A 14,129-nucleotide genomic window follows, 5' to 3' on the forward strand; every position below is an offset into this window, starting at 1 on the left:
TAATTGGAGAATTCATGAGCCATCGGGTCTCAATAAAAAACACAAACAGCAAAATTGAGAATAGGAAGCAAATTTGCATAGAAATTTCCCCCAGGAAAATCTATGAATAGTACAGAAAGGAGCCTTACTCCCCATGTGGTTATGGAAACCCAGATTCAGAGCTTCAGGGACACCAGCTCCCACCATGTACCACAGGTGGCATTAAAACGCCCGGGTGCCCAAGGGAGCAACGCGGAGCTGCAGAGGAAGCACAAGGTCTTAAAGACCTCGGTCAGGAGCATGGGATCCGGCTGCAGTTCTGTGGCTTCGTTAAAGCTTTGCTCTTCGGTATTTACCCATGAGGAACATGGACAGGATCCACAGGGACAGAAACAAGACCAGTCACAGTCCCCTGTTCTTCACAGACACTCATGGAAGCCACCCTGGGCCACAGCAGAACGGCCATGCCACGCTCTGTTCCCCTGGGTGTCTTCAGCACAGAAAAGGGGCGGACTGCTGGGGTGCAGGGCCTCCTGGATGGAAGGCGGAAAGGCAGATGAATGCACCCTTCCAGTTTCATCTGCGAGCCTCAGCAGCATGCTGGGAGGCCAGGGGGCCAGGAAGACAGGAGGCCAAGAGGCCAGGAGACTGAGCAGCTTCCCTTTCCAAGGAGCTCACATGGAGCAGTGGTGGACAAGGTGGAGGAGTTGTTCTGTGTCACACTGATGAAGATGTGGCTTTCAGTTCTCAGAGCTCTGTGCCCCATGGCTGTCCACCACTGCTGGTAAATTATGCTTCCCATACACCATGAGGAAGGGTGATTATCTTCAAAAACAAACCAAGGAGACAAAGCCCCAGTATGGCTGGAAAGATGTTTCCTACTCCTGTCTCTTGCCTTTGGCCCCATATCTTGTCCCTCTGGAACCCCCTGACCCTAACATGGGAAGAAGCTAAGCAGGAGGACTACGAGGGAGACCCTGGAGGCCTTCGTAGCAGGGAAAAGCCCTGGCAGGACCAGCAGGGGCAGCAACAGGTGACAAGGACATGCATGCTTCTTCCCCACAGAGGCCTGGCCTTAGGGTGCCGGACCACACATGCAAAGCAGGTGTACCTGGCTTGACTTTTACCCTCTTAGTATTTTACAGGGGACTTGCCAGGGTCTGGGGTGGCCAGCGCCACCTGAGCATGCCATTCTATTTAAATATTCTCATCATCTTGTGTTCCTTGACAGCGAAAGTCTGGACAGCACTTCCTTACTGAACTTGGCCTCCCTCCCAGGCCCCTATGCTGTCCCTTGGTTTCTGGTCCCTTGCTTGGGTAGTGGGCAGAATGATGCCCAGGGCTTCGTGCAGCTGGTTGTGATGGCTGCAGTGACAACCACGAAGGGGCCACTCTGTGGGATCCCTTAGTGTTGACCACCGCCTCACCACTTCCTGTTCACTGGAGGCTGGCCTGGGCCCGGCGATGGCATCTGAACCCTGAGACGAGGTCCAAGTTGTTGAAGGTTTCCTGGGTACAGGAGGCAGGTGCAATGTGACAGCTTCAGTTTACGGGCAGGAGGCCTGGACTCTGCGGGAGTTAAAAGAGCTCCGGATGCTGAAGACCAGCTCAGCACAGTTACAGACCTGGCTATTGTATCTGGAAGCAAGCAGTAAAAACCCAGCCAGTTCATCTCATTAACCATGGAGAAGACGGTCCCCAGAGAATGAGAGGAAGCCCCAGCCTTTCACTCTACAGCCTTCTCAGCTCAGGTTCAAAGAGGCTGCCGTGGAAGGTCCCAGTTCCTGGGGTCCAAGCCAAGTACGTCTGAGTCTCTTAGATGAACTGGGACAACTTCAGCCGCCACCCAAGGGCAGTTGGGGCAACACACTCATCTCCAGGTGTTGGTGTGGAAGAAAGGAGGGGTGTCTGGGTAGGACACATTCTATGCATCTGGGAATAAATCCTGCAGGGTGTCAGCTCAGCCTCCTCCAGGACCTTTGAGTTTATCAGAGGGTGACAATGGGGACTTAGACAGAAAGTGAATCCAACAAAGGCACTCCCCTAGGAATCATGCAAAAGCACTCTGCAGGGGTGGAGTCAAAGTGAGGGGAGCAAGGAACAAGGAGAGCTTAGCCTGCACAAGGCACCCAGAGAAAACCAAATAAAAGAAGCGCTCCGGGCTCCCAGTGGTCTGAACCCAGCTAGCAGCCTCGCTGCCAACAGAAATGCATCCTGGAAATCTAAAATAGGTGTAGGAACGAAGCCATACCCTCTCAGAGAAAAGGGGCTCCTTGTGACTGCTGTGGCCCCTGAGTCTCAGTGTCTCCGGAAAGCCAGGGAGCAGCTTCACTGTGAGCGCGTTCCTGTCCCAGCCTGGCCTCAGAGATGCCTGGGCATGGGGTGGGAGTGGGGCAGGGGCATCAGGACCACAGGATTTTCAGATGGGCAGGGGGATAGGCAGTGGGGAGAACCAACCGACTGTCTTTTTGCTGCCCTTTTGCAGTAAGATGATGCCATCTTCGGGGGAAAGATATTGACAACGTTCAGTTTTATTTCTATTAAAAAGAACGGACATTGAGGTTGAGCACAGGGAGGTGTGACGTTCGGGAACACGGCACACGTCCGTGTTTGTACCCTGCGCATGCGCACTGGAGCCCTCTCCACACCCAGGACTCAGGTCCGGGTCGTGTACACAGCATTAATACTTACGAAGGCCTGAGTGCCCTTCCTCTGGGGTTGGGGACTCCAAGGAGCAGAGACCAGGGAGCACCTGGTACAGAAGAGGGTTTTCAAAAAATTGTAATTATCTTGGTTGATGATAACTAAAATCCACCAAATAAGCAGAAAACCAAAGGATTTATTACTGGTAGTATGTGAAGTTGGGGCTGCGAGTTCACTGTGAACTGGATCCAGCTGTTTCGTTAATACGCTGAAATTTTTCCCTTTCTGTATGCTGTCTGTGTGCACTGAATTCCCTCCAGAGAACTGTTGTTCCTGTGCTCCTGTGAAGGACGCACACTGACGTGAACTCCTAAGCTACCAGTTCAGATTCTAGAGGCGTGAACTAGGAAGTTTGTGAGGTGCTGGCAGCCACTTTGAGATCACGAGGAGGCCCCGCAGAGCAGAGGCTCAGAAGCTGAACATCAGGTCCCTGGAGAACGGCTGCAGGAAGCTGCTCTGAGGCACATTGTCCGCCTTTGTGTGAAGCGATCAGTTGCCTTTATTTCCCTAAAGCTGGTCTGAGGCCAGTTTTCTCCCACTTGCACCAGAGAGGTCTCCAGCCTAGAGCAATGAGGGCCTGTTTCTGTGTGTAGCTGAGAGGTGTTTGAAAGGAGTTTCAGGAGCGCGTTTATTTGTGAGGAGGAAAAAGTGCAGGCCAGTCTCATAGTTATTTTCATGCACAGCAGGATTAATTTCCTGCTTAACGTCCTCAGTTTCCAATCCATTGGTGAAAACACCCACTCCTGCCTCTGGTTCTAAAGTCTAATTTGAAACAGCAAACACTTGAACTCCAAATGGGCTGCGTCCCATATTGGGTTGAGGGGGCTGCAGCTGGGGGTACATTGCCACCTTTTCCTCTGGAGGGGGCATCATTAAAACAGCCCCCCCATTGTGCAGGTGGGGTGCAGTGGGCAGAGCCAGCTAAGAATTTTCAGGGACTAGCACAAAAGGAAAACGAGGAGCCCCTTGTTCAGAAGGCAGGGTAAAGTGGAGTAAAACACGTACAGTTAAAGGGAAAGGGGTGTTCTGGCTTCCGGGGCGCCTCTTTCAATGGTTTCTCTTGGCTCTTCCGTGTTCCGAGTGAAGACAGCTGGAGCGTTTTCACTCCTCAGTGTGACCTGCACCATCACTCTTTCTTTATATGGTCCGTGCCAGTTTAAGATGCAAATACCAGCACGTTTGACTCGCAGGTAGAGTCCCCGGACCCGGGAAATCCTGATCTCATGGCGGTGAGTCCCTGTGTAACTGGCCCTTGAAGGAGCAGTGGGCGTCCTGCAAAGCAACCCTGGACCCAGCCTCTGTGTTCCGGAGCTCGCTGTGCACTTCTCCTGATGTCTGTCTCCAGGCTTACCGATGAGGAAGGAGGAGGGCTGTAGGGCACAGAGACTGCAGGATATTCTGCTGGCTCTGCTTCCCTGTTTCACTCTGGTGTGAGTACTTGGCCAAGATGAGAGAGGAATCAGAGGGAGGAAACCCCGTGTCCTGCTCCCTGGGCATTCACTTTTATGCTGTTGCTTACTTTCTGCTCGAAAGCAAACTGTAGCTCAGAGGTAAGCGTGACCTGCCGGGTGTCCAGGTCCAGTCTCAGACACACCTGGCCCTCTGCACCATCTGTGGGTCCCTCTGCACATCCATGCATCACACACACACCACAGCATCTGCATTTACAGAGTGTCACAGGTGGGATCTGTGTGTGGGATACTGAGGAGAGGCAGACACACCTGTGGCACTTCCAGGGCCTGCTGTCTTGCCAGACATCACTTGTAAAACCCAGGTTCAATGACAAAATTATCAAGAATTTCCAGATGGTGACGATGTGTGGCCCTTGAGCATGGGGTCTTGGTGGCTGCTCAGGTCTCAGACCTCCAGGGTCTCAGAGGGTTGAGGGATGCAGGCTCATGAAATTGTTGCTTTTGACACATGGACAGAGGGAAAATTAGGTGGAGGTTATTTGGGGGGAACTGAATGGGCCAAGATGCTACATGGGGAATCAGTCCAATGTCACGGGCTCTTTTGAATTCCCTAAAGGGAAAATCCAGAGGTATCTCTGAGGTTCCATGGACACAGATCAGGAGCTTACTGGTTCTGAGTGTCAGATGAGTGACCTGAGTCCTTGGGCCTGTGGCCCCAACGGTACAAGAAGGGAACGACCCCTCTTTTGCAGGATGTGGGTGAGAACCCATGAGACAGGGCTCAGTGGTTGATACTGGCTGGTGTGCAAGCGTCCTGTGTGCTGTGTCTTGCCAGTGGTTGAATCTGACACACATCTATTGCATGAGCAGGTTAAGCCCATTCTGTCATTGGAAGCACCTGGGATGAGCGTGTGCTTGGAGTCTGTGAGTGCTGTGTGTTATTGCGGCCACGTCAAGACACCAAGATATCCTTCACCATCAAGGTCACCCATTGAGACAGCTCCCTCCCCAGGGAAGACAGTTCAGGGTTTGTCTGCGCATCTGAAGGGAGGGGAGAAGCTCAGAGTTAGGGTGTTAACTGATCACACTAAGATCTTCCAGGAGCACTGGGGCAATTCAAGCCTAGCTAGCAGGTTAGGTCGTTGTCTAAATTACCTTTTACTTATTGCTGAGACAAAATACCTGAAGCTCAATTTGAGAAAGGAAAGGTTTATTTCTTACAGTTTTTGGAGGATTCAGTCCATGTTCAGTTGACTCCAAGGCAGGCTGGCATGGCGGGACCACAGTTCGTGGCAGCTGCAAACAGCAAGGTGAACACCAGCAAAAGAGCAAGACACACCTTCTTCCTGCCATTACATCACATCCTGGCTCCTCCCCTATGAGGGTGTAGCACTGACATCATCAATCCAACCACCAGAGAATGAACCAATCACAAACGCACAATGCACACACATGTGGCTTGGGGGCCACAGACATAAGCCATGACAGTCATGTTTCTTTCTCACTTTGCACTTGAGTAAATTGAAGCATAGACTCTAAAGCAAAGTGTCAAAGGCCAAAATGTCAGCACAGAGTGGGCCAAGCTTGATGCAGCCCACCTCCTGAACCTGTCACCACGTCACTGTTCCACCCCCAAGAAGCCCACGTGTCACAGATGGTATTGGAGAGTGGAGTGACACGTGGACCACCGTTGCCGCATGGAATCCCTCCCTGGGGATTGGACAGCTTCCCAAAAGCTAGAGAGAAGAGATGCTAGGTGGCCTTGTTCAATGATTCTGCCAAAGAGAGGCCAAGGAGAAATGTAAGAAATCAACTTGAAATGAAAATGCTGTCTCCTCAAAAAGTGGCCCATTTTGGAAACCTCTCCAGCAGCCTGCTGGCAGAACATCTCGATTTTAGTGGGTCTCGGTCTGCTTTTGGGTCCAGGTTTAAACCATGCTGGATCCTGCGTGCGCCTGGCTGCACCGCAGTGCGTTTCCCGTGGCCGCCGCTAGAGGGCAGACACCGGCGGAGATTTCCCTAGATGTTCATCCTTCAGGAGGGCCAGTGGAAGGCGCTTTAAATTGGGAGGGCGTGGCGGCCTACAGGGAGGTTTTCCCCAAGTGCAGAAGTCAGAGCCTCACCTCTACAGATCTGGACCACGCTGGCTGCACCGGGGAGGGGTCTTTGCAATATCATCTCTCAAAATGACCTAGAGTCAGGCACACGAGAATTCCAGCTCTGTCCTTCGCTGTGTGGCAGCTCAGTGGACCTCAATTTCCCCACCCCTAAAATGGGGGTGATGAGCACCCCTAATTGGTGCAGGGTACAGCAGGAGGCCGCACCTGCAGTTACCACCTGCGCAGATGTGCCCAGGCTCCCTGGCACCCCGCGTGCAGGCTCCGCCCGTGGAGAGAGCTGTGCTCTTTCATTAAAGCAAATAATTGCACTGCACAGCTAATCAGCCTGAGCAGCTTTCTGTTATTTGCTGACAATTACAGCAGGCTGTGGATCCAATTATCCAATATTTGAATTTGAGTCTAACCTTGAGCTAGAGGCACAGCCTGTTCTCCGCTGCTCCAACAGCCAGCCTGGTGCCAGCGGACACCTTGTGTAACCCTGAGATTTCTCCCATCAACCTCAAAGACACCGCGAGCTGGAGTCACAGGTTGGAAAGGAAGTCTAATTTCCCCTTGCCCTCCCTCATCATGGAATGTCACCACACTCTGATGAATATTTACCCAATAGAGCGAGACAGTGTGCTGAGTCCTGATCCAGCCTCAAACTTCACTGCCATTTAAATAGGGTGTGATGTTTAAAATCTTAATTTCATTATCTTCTAGCATCTTATAATTGTAACACTAAAGTGTCACTCAGAATATATTTGCGTGTGTAAAGAAGACTTCCTTATTGTTTTTTCGTGACCCAAAGGGCTGTAGTTTGACTGCTGAACTCCAGCTGAGATTCACGTTGTTGGGAAAATGTCATTGGTGTGGTGTGTTTCTGCCAGCATCCTGCTCCTTGCAAGACATATAATGGATGCTGAGCCCACAAGAACCCCAGCTCTCTCACGGGAAGGTGCTGCATCTCAGGAAAATGCTCCTCACCCTGAGTCAGTCTCGACTGACTGCTCAGCTTCACCCCTAGACTAAGAGTTCCTCCAGAATTCCCCACAGTTCAATACCCACCAGGGAAAATCCACTGCAGGATTTTCAGGCTCCATTATCTCTCCTGGGTGGTGATGTGCAGGGAGTTTTCCTCAGGAAGTGCTGGTGCACACATCTACTAAGAGTAGTCATTTCAGGGGTGGCTGGTCCTGCCTGCTGCAGATTTTCAGGTGACTCCTCCTCTGGCAGGAATGTGGCAGGACTGTCACTGTCCACCCCTTAGTCCCAGTGGGTCAGAGGACTGACCCTGAGTAAAGAGGGCATGTGCTGTGCATACAAGAAATCCATGGCAGGAGACCTGTGTCAACCAAGTCCCTGCAGCACAGCCCAAGCCACCATGCCTACCATCCCTGTGTGGCTTGGAGCCCTGTGATCTTCCTGACTTTATTTCCTGTGGCCGCCCCATTGGCCAGTCACTGTCCACTGCCCACCATTGTGGGGCTGTACCAGCCTCATCTCCCTCTCTCCGGAGCATTTTCTTCCCCTGGTAGCCTATACCTGCTCACTCCTTTGACTTGCACCTGACACCTGTGACTTGGAGGAGCAGAGGTTTAACTGGCTCATGGTTTCAGTTCACTGTCAACTGGATCCACGGCAGAAACATCACGGCAGAAGGGCCTGGTGGAGCAAAACTGCTCGGCTCATGGTGGCCAGTAAGCAGAGCAGAGAGGCAGCACCAAAGAGGAAGGAGTGAGTGACCAGACAAATCCCCAAGGCTGTGATTCCCCAGACTCACCCACAAATGTGTTCCTCCAAACCCAAAGCCGATCAAGCAGATACTCCACCCTAAATGCCTCAGAGTGGAGGAGTTTGGCTAGACGTGGAGGTCCCCTGTAGACTGGCAATTTAAACATTTTCTCAGGCTCTAGAGCTGTCCTGCATGCGCTGTTGGGCTTCTGAATGTGCAGGTGGAAAATGGCTTGGAGTTGCAGAGGCTTGTAAGAGAAGCCATTGAACACGTGGACTTAACTGGATGCTGAAGAAGAGGAACTGCCCTTCCTGTGGCCAGTGGCTGTGAAAATGGACTGGGACAGCATTAAATAACAGCCCAGAAAGACCACACTGTGCGGTGAGCACTGTGGAGGAACATGGTCTGTCTGCAGTGTGAGCTGCTCCCACCCCAGGCCATATGCTAGGTGTCACGTAGCAGCCACTGAAATGGCAAACTGGAGGATTCCTCTGCTTCCCTGGGAGGAAATCAGGGTGCTGGGAGTTGGAATGAGGGACTGCAGGACACTCAGGAGGGGAGGCCTCTGTAGGCCCTGCGCCTTCCCCCTCCCCTGCCTCCTCTGCCAGCTGTTTTGTAGGTAGAACCGCCTGCCTCCTTAGTGCTGGTGACCCAGGGCTGATGACCTGGCACCTTCTCTGTGTTGTTATTATTTGAACATAATCACTGCGGGAAACATCTGCTGTTGAACACAGCCCTGTAGGCATCACCATGCCTGATTGGTTTCTATTAATTTCTGTCATAAATCACGGACTAAGTGGATACCAGAGTGGGAAGCCTGAGACAGGAGAGCCGTCTCCCTAGCGGAGAAGCTGTGGGAACTCGCTTGAGCCCCTCTGGCCGTGCCCCTCCTCCCTGCTCCTCTCCAATGTGCACTTTGTTCCTGGGAGATCCCATGCCAGGGACCCGGGTGCCTTCCTGGGTGATCCCCTTCCACCTGCCCCAGCCCTGAACCCCGGTGTCCTGGTCCCAGCCATGGTCCAGTGCACTAAGCCTCCGGCCGTGAGTGTCACACTCATTGTCTCCGCACGTCCTCCTGTCCCTGTGGGGAGGGGACACCCTGGGAAGGGCCAGGTGATTGCAATGGAGAATTCAGTGTCTTTTGAGAAACAGCTTCCTGTGTGCCATTGAGCCCTAACACCCACCCAAAGCTTGGCTCAGGTGGGCACAAGTGGGCAGTGATGATGCCTGTGGGTTGCTTTGTCACCTGCTGGCTTCTGCTGAAGGCACCAAGTTACAAAGCGAGGTGGCCCCGGAGCACCCGGTGCAGGAGAGAAGCATCGAATCCATGCAGGAGTTGCAGGGTACAGTCAGATCCATCACCTGGCGGCTGCGCCCCGCACCCCCTTCCATGCCCACCTGTAGGGACCCTGACAGATGTAAGAGGAGAGGACTCCAGGAGGGTCAGTGTGAGCCAGAGGGCGGCAGCTGCTGGGTGACAGCGTGCCCCAGACAGCCCAGGAAGATGGTGGGAGTGGGGATGTCTTCTTGTGGCAGAGCCACACTTGGGGGACAGAGGCACTGAGCTGGGGGAAGGAAGCAGATCCAGGGCTGGACCTTGGGACCTTCAGACCCATTGAGAGCCAGCAGGACAGGAAGCGGCAGAGAGACCAGCGGCCCTGGAGAGAATTCTCCTGGACTCCTCGGCCCAGGAGCACAGCTTGAGTGTCGTTCTTGGGGTCACTGGTGCTCCTACCAGTTCCTGAAAAATGAACCATGTCCTACTCGCAGAGCAATTTTTCCTGTCTGCCCCAGGCAGCTTGATAGGGCCCGGGGGGCTGGTGTGACACTTGGGGGTCATTAGCCCATGACTCTGTCCTGGGTTCACCCGGGAAGGAGCAGAGTAGCAGCATCTCTGCCCCCCAGGGGCAGCTGGCACCACACAAGGGCAGTGAAAGGCCAGTGATCAGCTGGGGAGAGGGAGGCAAACACAGGACCTGAGGCCCCTTGGCAGGGCATGAGCCAGGGAAGCCCAGGGGTGGGGACAGAGCCCCACATGGCCCTCATCTCTGCAGGTCACTCCTGCATGGCCAGTGCGTCCTGAGACGGAAGTGCTTCCATCTGATGGTTGCCTTGGGGGACATTTCCCCCTCCAGTTTCCCGTTTAAAATTGCAGTTTGGCAAGAGAAGAAAAAGAGATTTCTTTTTGCTGAATTCCAGTCCCACCAAGCCCTCTGGCTCACAAGGCTGCAGGCCATGGGTACTGTCGCTCAGCCTCAGCACCAGCCAGGAGCCTTCTCCGGAACGAGCCGTTTAGCGGCAAGTACGATACCATCCAAGGGTTTTTCTGTGACTGCAGCATCTGTCAGCGAACAACCAGAATAATGATAATGAGATTTTATTCCGTGGGTCCCGGGGTCAGCTGTGACTGTGAAAATGTGCCCAGCTCTGACCAGGGGCTCCAGACGGCAGCCTCAAGCTCTACAGGATGCGTCCAGACCATGCTACTGATTCTGCTGTGTGACGCTGGACAGGTGCTGCTTCTCTTGGAACTGTGTTCCATAGCCTGCAGAGACTGGAGGTGATCAGGCCTGCAGACCCGTGACTCATCAGCTAGAGCAACCTTTAATCCATGCATGTTAAGTTTTATTTCATGTTTCCCCTGGAGCAGGTTTGTAGGACCCAGCTGTGCCTTTCTCCTGGGGAGTCGGTATCTAACAGACAACCTTGTAGGACAGGAAAAATATTTGCCAGCTATTCCTCAGACTGTTTTTCAGGGCATAGAAGGAACCTAAACAAAAATTAGACTTCCCAGAATAAAAAGTCCCAATGACACCTGAGCGACTGGAATGAGCAGACGTTTCTCAGCACAGTGCTAAGGAGTGAAGTGCTTCACGGCCCTTGAGACCCTGCCAGCACCTGCCCCAGGCCAGCCTGACCCCCGAGCATGCTGGGAAGCTCCTCGAGTTTTCCAATCAAATAAGCAGGCAGTGAGAGCTCAGTGCAGTTTTTTTTCTTTCTTGTACCAGGAATCAAACTCAGTCTGGTGCAGTTTTTAACGTCATGTTAATGCAGGTGAGCACAAAGATCTGAACGCTTACCATCCACTAGCGTTTGTTCTTGATGAGATCCTGGCGCATACCTCCTGCTCAGCTTCCTACGCAGCCTGGTGCCTTCTTTCTCTCCTTTCAGAAACTGTGGTTGAGGCCGGAGCCCTGCTTCGCTGGGAGTGTGTCTTTTCTCAGTTTGCCTTCTGTTTACTTTGTTGAGTTTCTCTGAACACATTTTACGTAGTTAGCTTTCTCGGTCTTCTCCCCTCAGTGCTTTTGGGTGTGAGTCAAATGAGGACATGCTCAGTGTTTCTATGTTATGGAGGAATTCACTTTTCTTTTCCAGTACTGAGGATCAAGCCCAGCGCTTTCAAATTGAGCTGTAGCTCCAGCTCTGCTAATTTTACTTTCTTTGAATTTTGAGACATGCACCAGCTAATCACTATGTCGCCCAGGCTGGCCTTGACCTTGTGATCCTCCTGCCTCAGCCTCCCTGCGTGACCGGGGCTGCAGGTGCCCCCCGCTGTGCCCAGCTCCATGCCCGGCTGTGGTGCCCTCTCTGCTGTTTCCTCCCTTCCTGACCTTCTGCTCTTTGTTCTGGAAGCATCCTATTTACCTGGACTTCATCCTGCAGTGTGGATCCAGGTTGATTTACTTTTCCTTATTTGTCTCGTTTTTCTGGAACTGGGTAGGGAAGGTCTCCAGGTTTTCTTCCGTGTGACCAGCTGCTCACAGTGGACTGCCAGCCGTGGCCCTTGCTGTCACCTCTGCCTTGCCCACCCTCTGGGTAATCCTGCTTGCTGACTCTGCCCAGCCAAACTTCACAAACCTGTCTCTTGATTTCTAGGAAAAGAGCTACCTTGTTCTGATGGAAACCCTGCTCCTCTTTAAATCCAGTTAGGAGCACAGGGCCTCTTTACCACGCTGCGCTTCTCCACCCAGGAGCTCCGTCATTTCCCACCTTCTTCAGGTCTGCCCCGCTGTTCCCAGGGCTGCCTGGGAGTTCACTTCATGTAACGGAGGACAACTTCCTGTGTTTCACTGAGATGCTCTGTTATCTATCGTGAATTAGTCTACTCTTGTATCATCAGACTCACTCCTAGTTATATACTGAGTTTTTGCTTTTTTTGTCACTTCACGCGCTATTTCCCCACACTTCCTCCATGGCTACAGCACTCCTGCATTGTGTGGAGGGAGTGTCTCTAGAACTAAAACCTCGTCCTCTGCACACACTGCCTTTTATTTGCTGTTTACCCTGGAGGCAGATGCAGTAATACCATCTCTTCCTTTCCAATGATTATTTCCCAATTTTCTTTTCACTCTGAGTAGCACCGACCTCCAGCACAGCCTCACATCAAACACGGAGGACAGAGGCAAGTGGCTCGGATTTCCCTGGTGTGGGTGCTGGCCTTTGCAGGCAGACGTGGGGAGTCAGAGGGGTGTGGCTAGAGGTGGCTGTGGACCATACAGATGGACACAGATGAGGATGGAGCCGTGGGTGTAGATATAGAGGTAGGTGTAAGTGTGGGGGTAGATACAGGTGATGTAGATTTACGCACAGATCTATGCACTGATCCATACATCTGTAGGGACAAAAGCATGTAAAATTTTGTCAAATGCAGTGAGTCTGTGGTGATGACCGCCCAGCTTTTCTCCCCAGCTCTTTTAGGATGGTAATTCCCTCCAGTGCATTTTCTGATGCTGGACGGCTTCTGGATTTCTGGAATAGGTCTCAGCTGGCCAAGTCTGACTCCCCGCAGCCTGGTCTTCCACTCAGGACCTCCAACAGCATCCTCTGAGCCAGAGCCACTACAGTGAGAGCTGCCCACCGGATGTCTTCAGGTAAGCCCCTCTGCACTCCTGCTCCTGGAACTGGGCTCTACCCCCGGCAGAGGCAGCAGGGTCTTCCCTGGCTCCCAGCCCTCATGCTCTTTAACCTTGCCTCAGCGTCATGGGCTCCTAAGGCTGCACTACAAACACCGCCTCACCGGGGCCTGGGATTGCAACCTGGGGCTTGGGGACACAAACATTTCACCTGCAGCCAAGGGCAACAACCAAATCGGATCACCAGCTGGGTGACTTCTGGGTTGGCAGGGGAAGCTCAGGGGTCCCTGGTGTTTGCTGGGACCTCTGGTTTTCTGTGGGTGAGGGCTCGGTGTGCTGGGTGCCTGGCAGCCAGGTGCCTTTCTGCCATCAGGGAAAGATGTAAGCGAAACTTCTTTCTCACACCTTCATGCACAAACCACTCTGTTTCTCTGTCTCTGTGTCTCTATGTGTCTGTCTCTGTCGCTGTCTCTGTCTCTGTCTCTCTCTCCAGTACTAGTGACTGAACCTGGGGCCTTCAAATTCAGCTACATGCCCAGCCCTTTTTTATTTTAGTTTTTTGAGACAGAGTCTCTCTAAGTTGCTAAGCTTCCCAGGCTGGGTTCAAACTTGCCATTCTCCTGCCTCAGCCTCCCAGAGTGCCGTGCGCACCACTGTGCTGGGTGTGAGCTATGTTTCTAGTCCTTCCTGTGGGTGCTTAGATGCTGCTGGCAGACTCCCACCTACTGGGCAGTTCTGGGTTTGCATCTCTGCCTTCCAGATTGAGTCCCTTTAATTGTGACACAGGAGTTGCCACTGGCTGAGATCCAGGAAGATGAGGGAGGACAGGAACTGGAGGTGTCTCCTGCCCTGGGGAAGGTGGTGACAGGAGGAGACCACGGGGCTGGGAGCAGGGACAGGGCTGAGAGAGACTTCAAATGCCAGTGCCGCCAAGGAGCAGGTAAAATAGGACAACAGTGAGTCACAGGTGGGGCTCTGGTACGGGTTGACCAGGGCTCCTGGCTGGGGAGGACCCGGCAGGAGGCGGGGCTGGGAAGGGAGGGGAGTGGGGCTGTGGGGGGAAAGGGTCTCTCCTGAGAGGGGACATCTGGGTGACAGAATCGAGATGGTGCTTATGGCCTCACTCAGCCATGGGACAATCCGGGGTTTACCAGCAGGCTGGAGTGGTAGCTCTGCTGGGACTTTCATGCAGGGATGGCGGGGAGGACCTGCTGCATGAGTCTGAAGCAAGCAGGAGACAGCATGACATCATGCTTGAACCCTGCTACCAGGGTGTGACACACGCCTGTGTTATCGGGAGGTCAGTCAGACAGTGTGTCATGGACAAAGCACAATCACACCCCACCAG

General features: G+C 53.1%; 1 long non-coding RNA gene across 27 annotated transcripts in view; it reads left to right on the top strand.

Annotated features, from left to right (window-relative positions):
* LOC101788242 (uncharacterized) overlaps positions 1-14,129 on the top strand; it is a 61,546-nt gene that overhangs the window by 22,056 nt on the left and 25,361 nt on the right. For 17 of the 27 annotated variants that reach the window (XR_010039571.1, XR_010039578.1, XR_010039579.1 and 14 more), the window contains 2 exons: positions 12,618-12,799; positions 13,275-13,721. This is a non-coding gene — a long non-coding RNA (uncharacterized LOC101788242). The remainder of the gene's footprint in view (positions 1-12,617; positions 12,800-13,274; positions 13,722-14,129) is intronic. The other 10 variants (XR_010039592.1, XR_010039590.1, XR_010039589.1 and 7 more) reach the window with 6 other exon arrangements.

This window comes from Cavia porcellus, unplaced genomic scaffold, assembly GCF_034190915.1.
Source record: "Cavia porcellus strain 051 isolate PalLab524CR breed Dunkin Hartley unplaced genomic scaffold, mCavPor4.1 scaffold_16, whole genome shotgun sequence".
Lineage (NCBI taxonomy): Eukaryota > Metazoa > Chordata > Mammalia > Rodentia > Caviidae > Cavia > Cavia porcellus.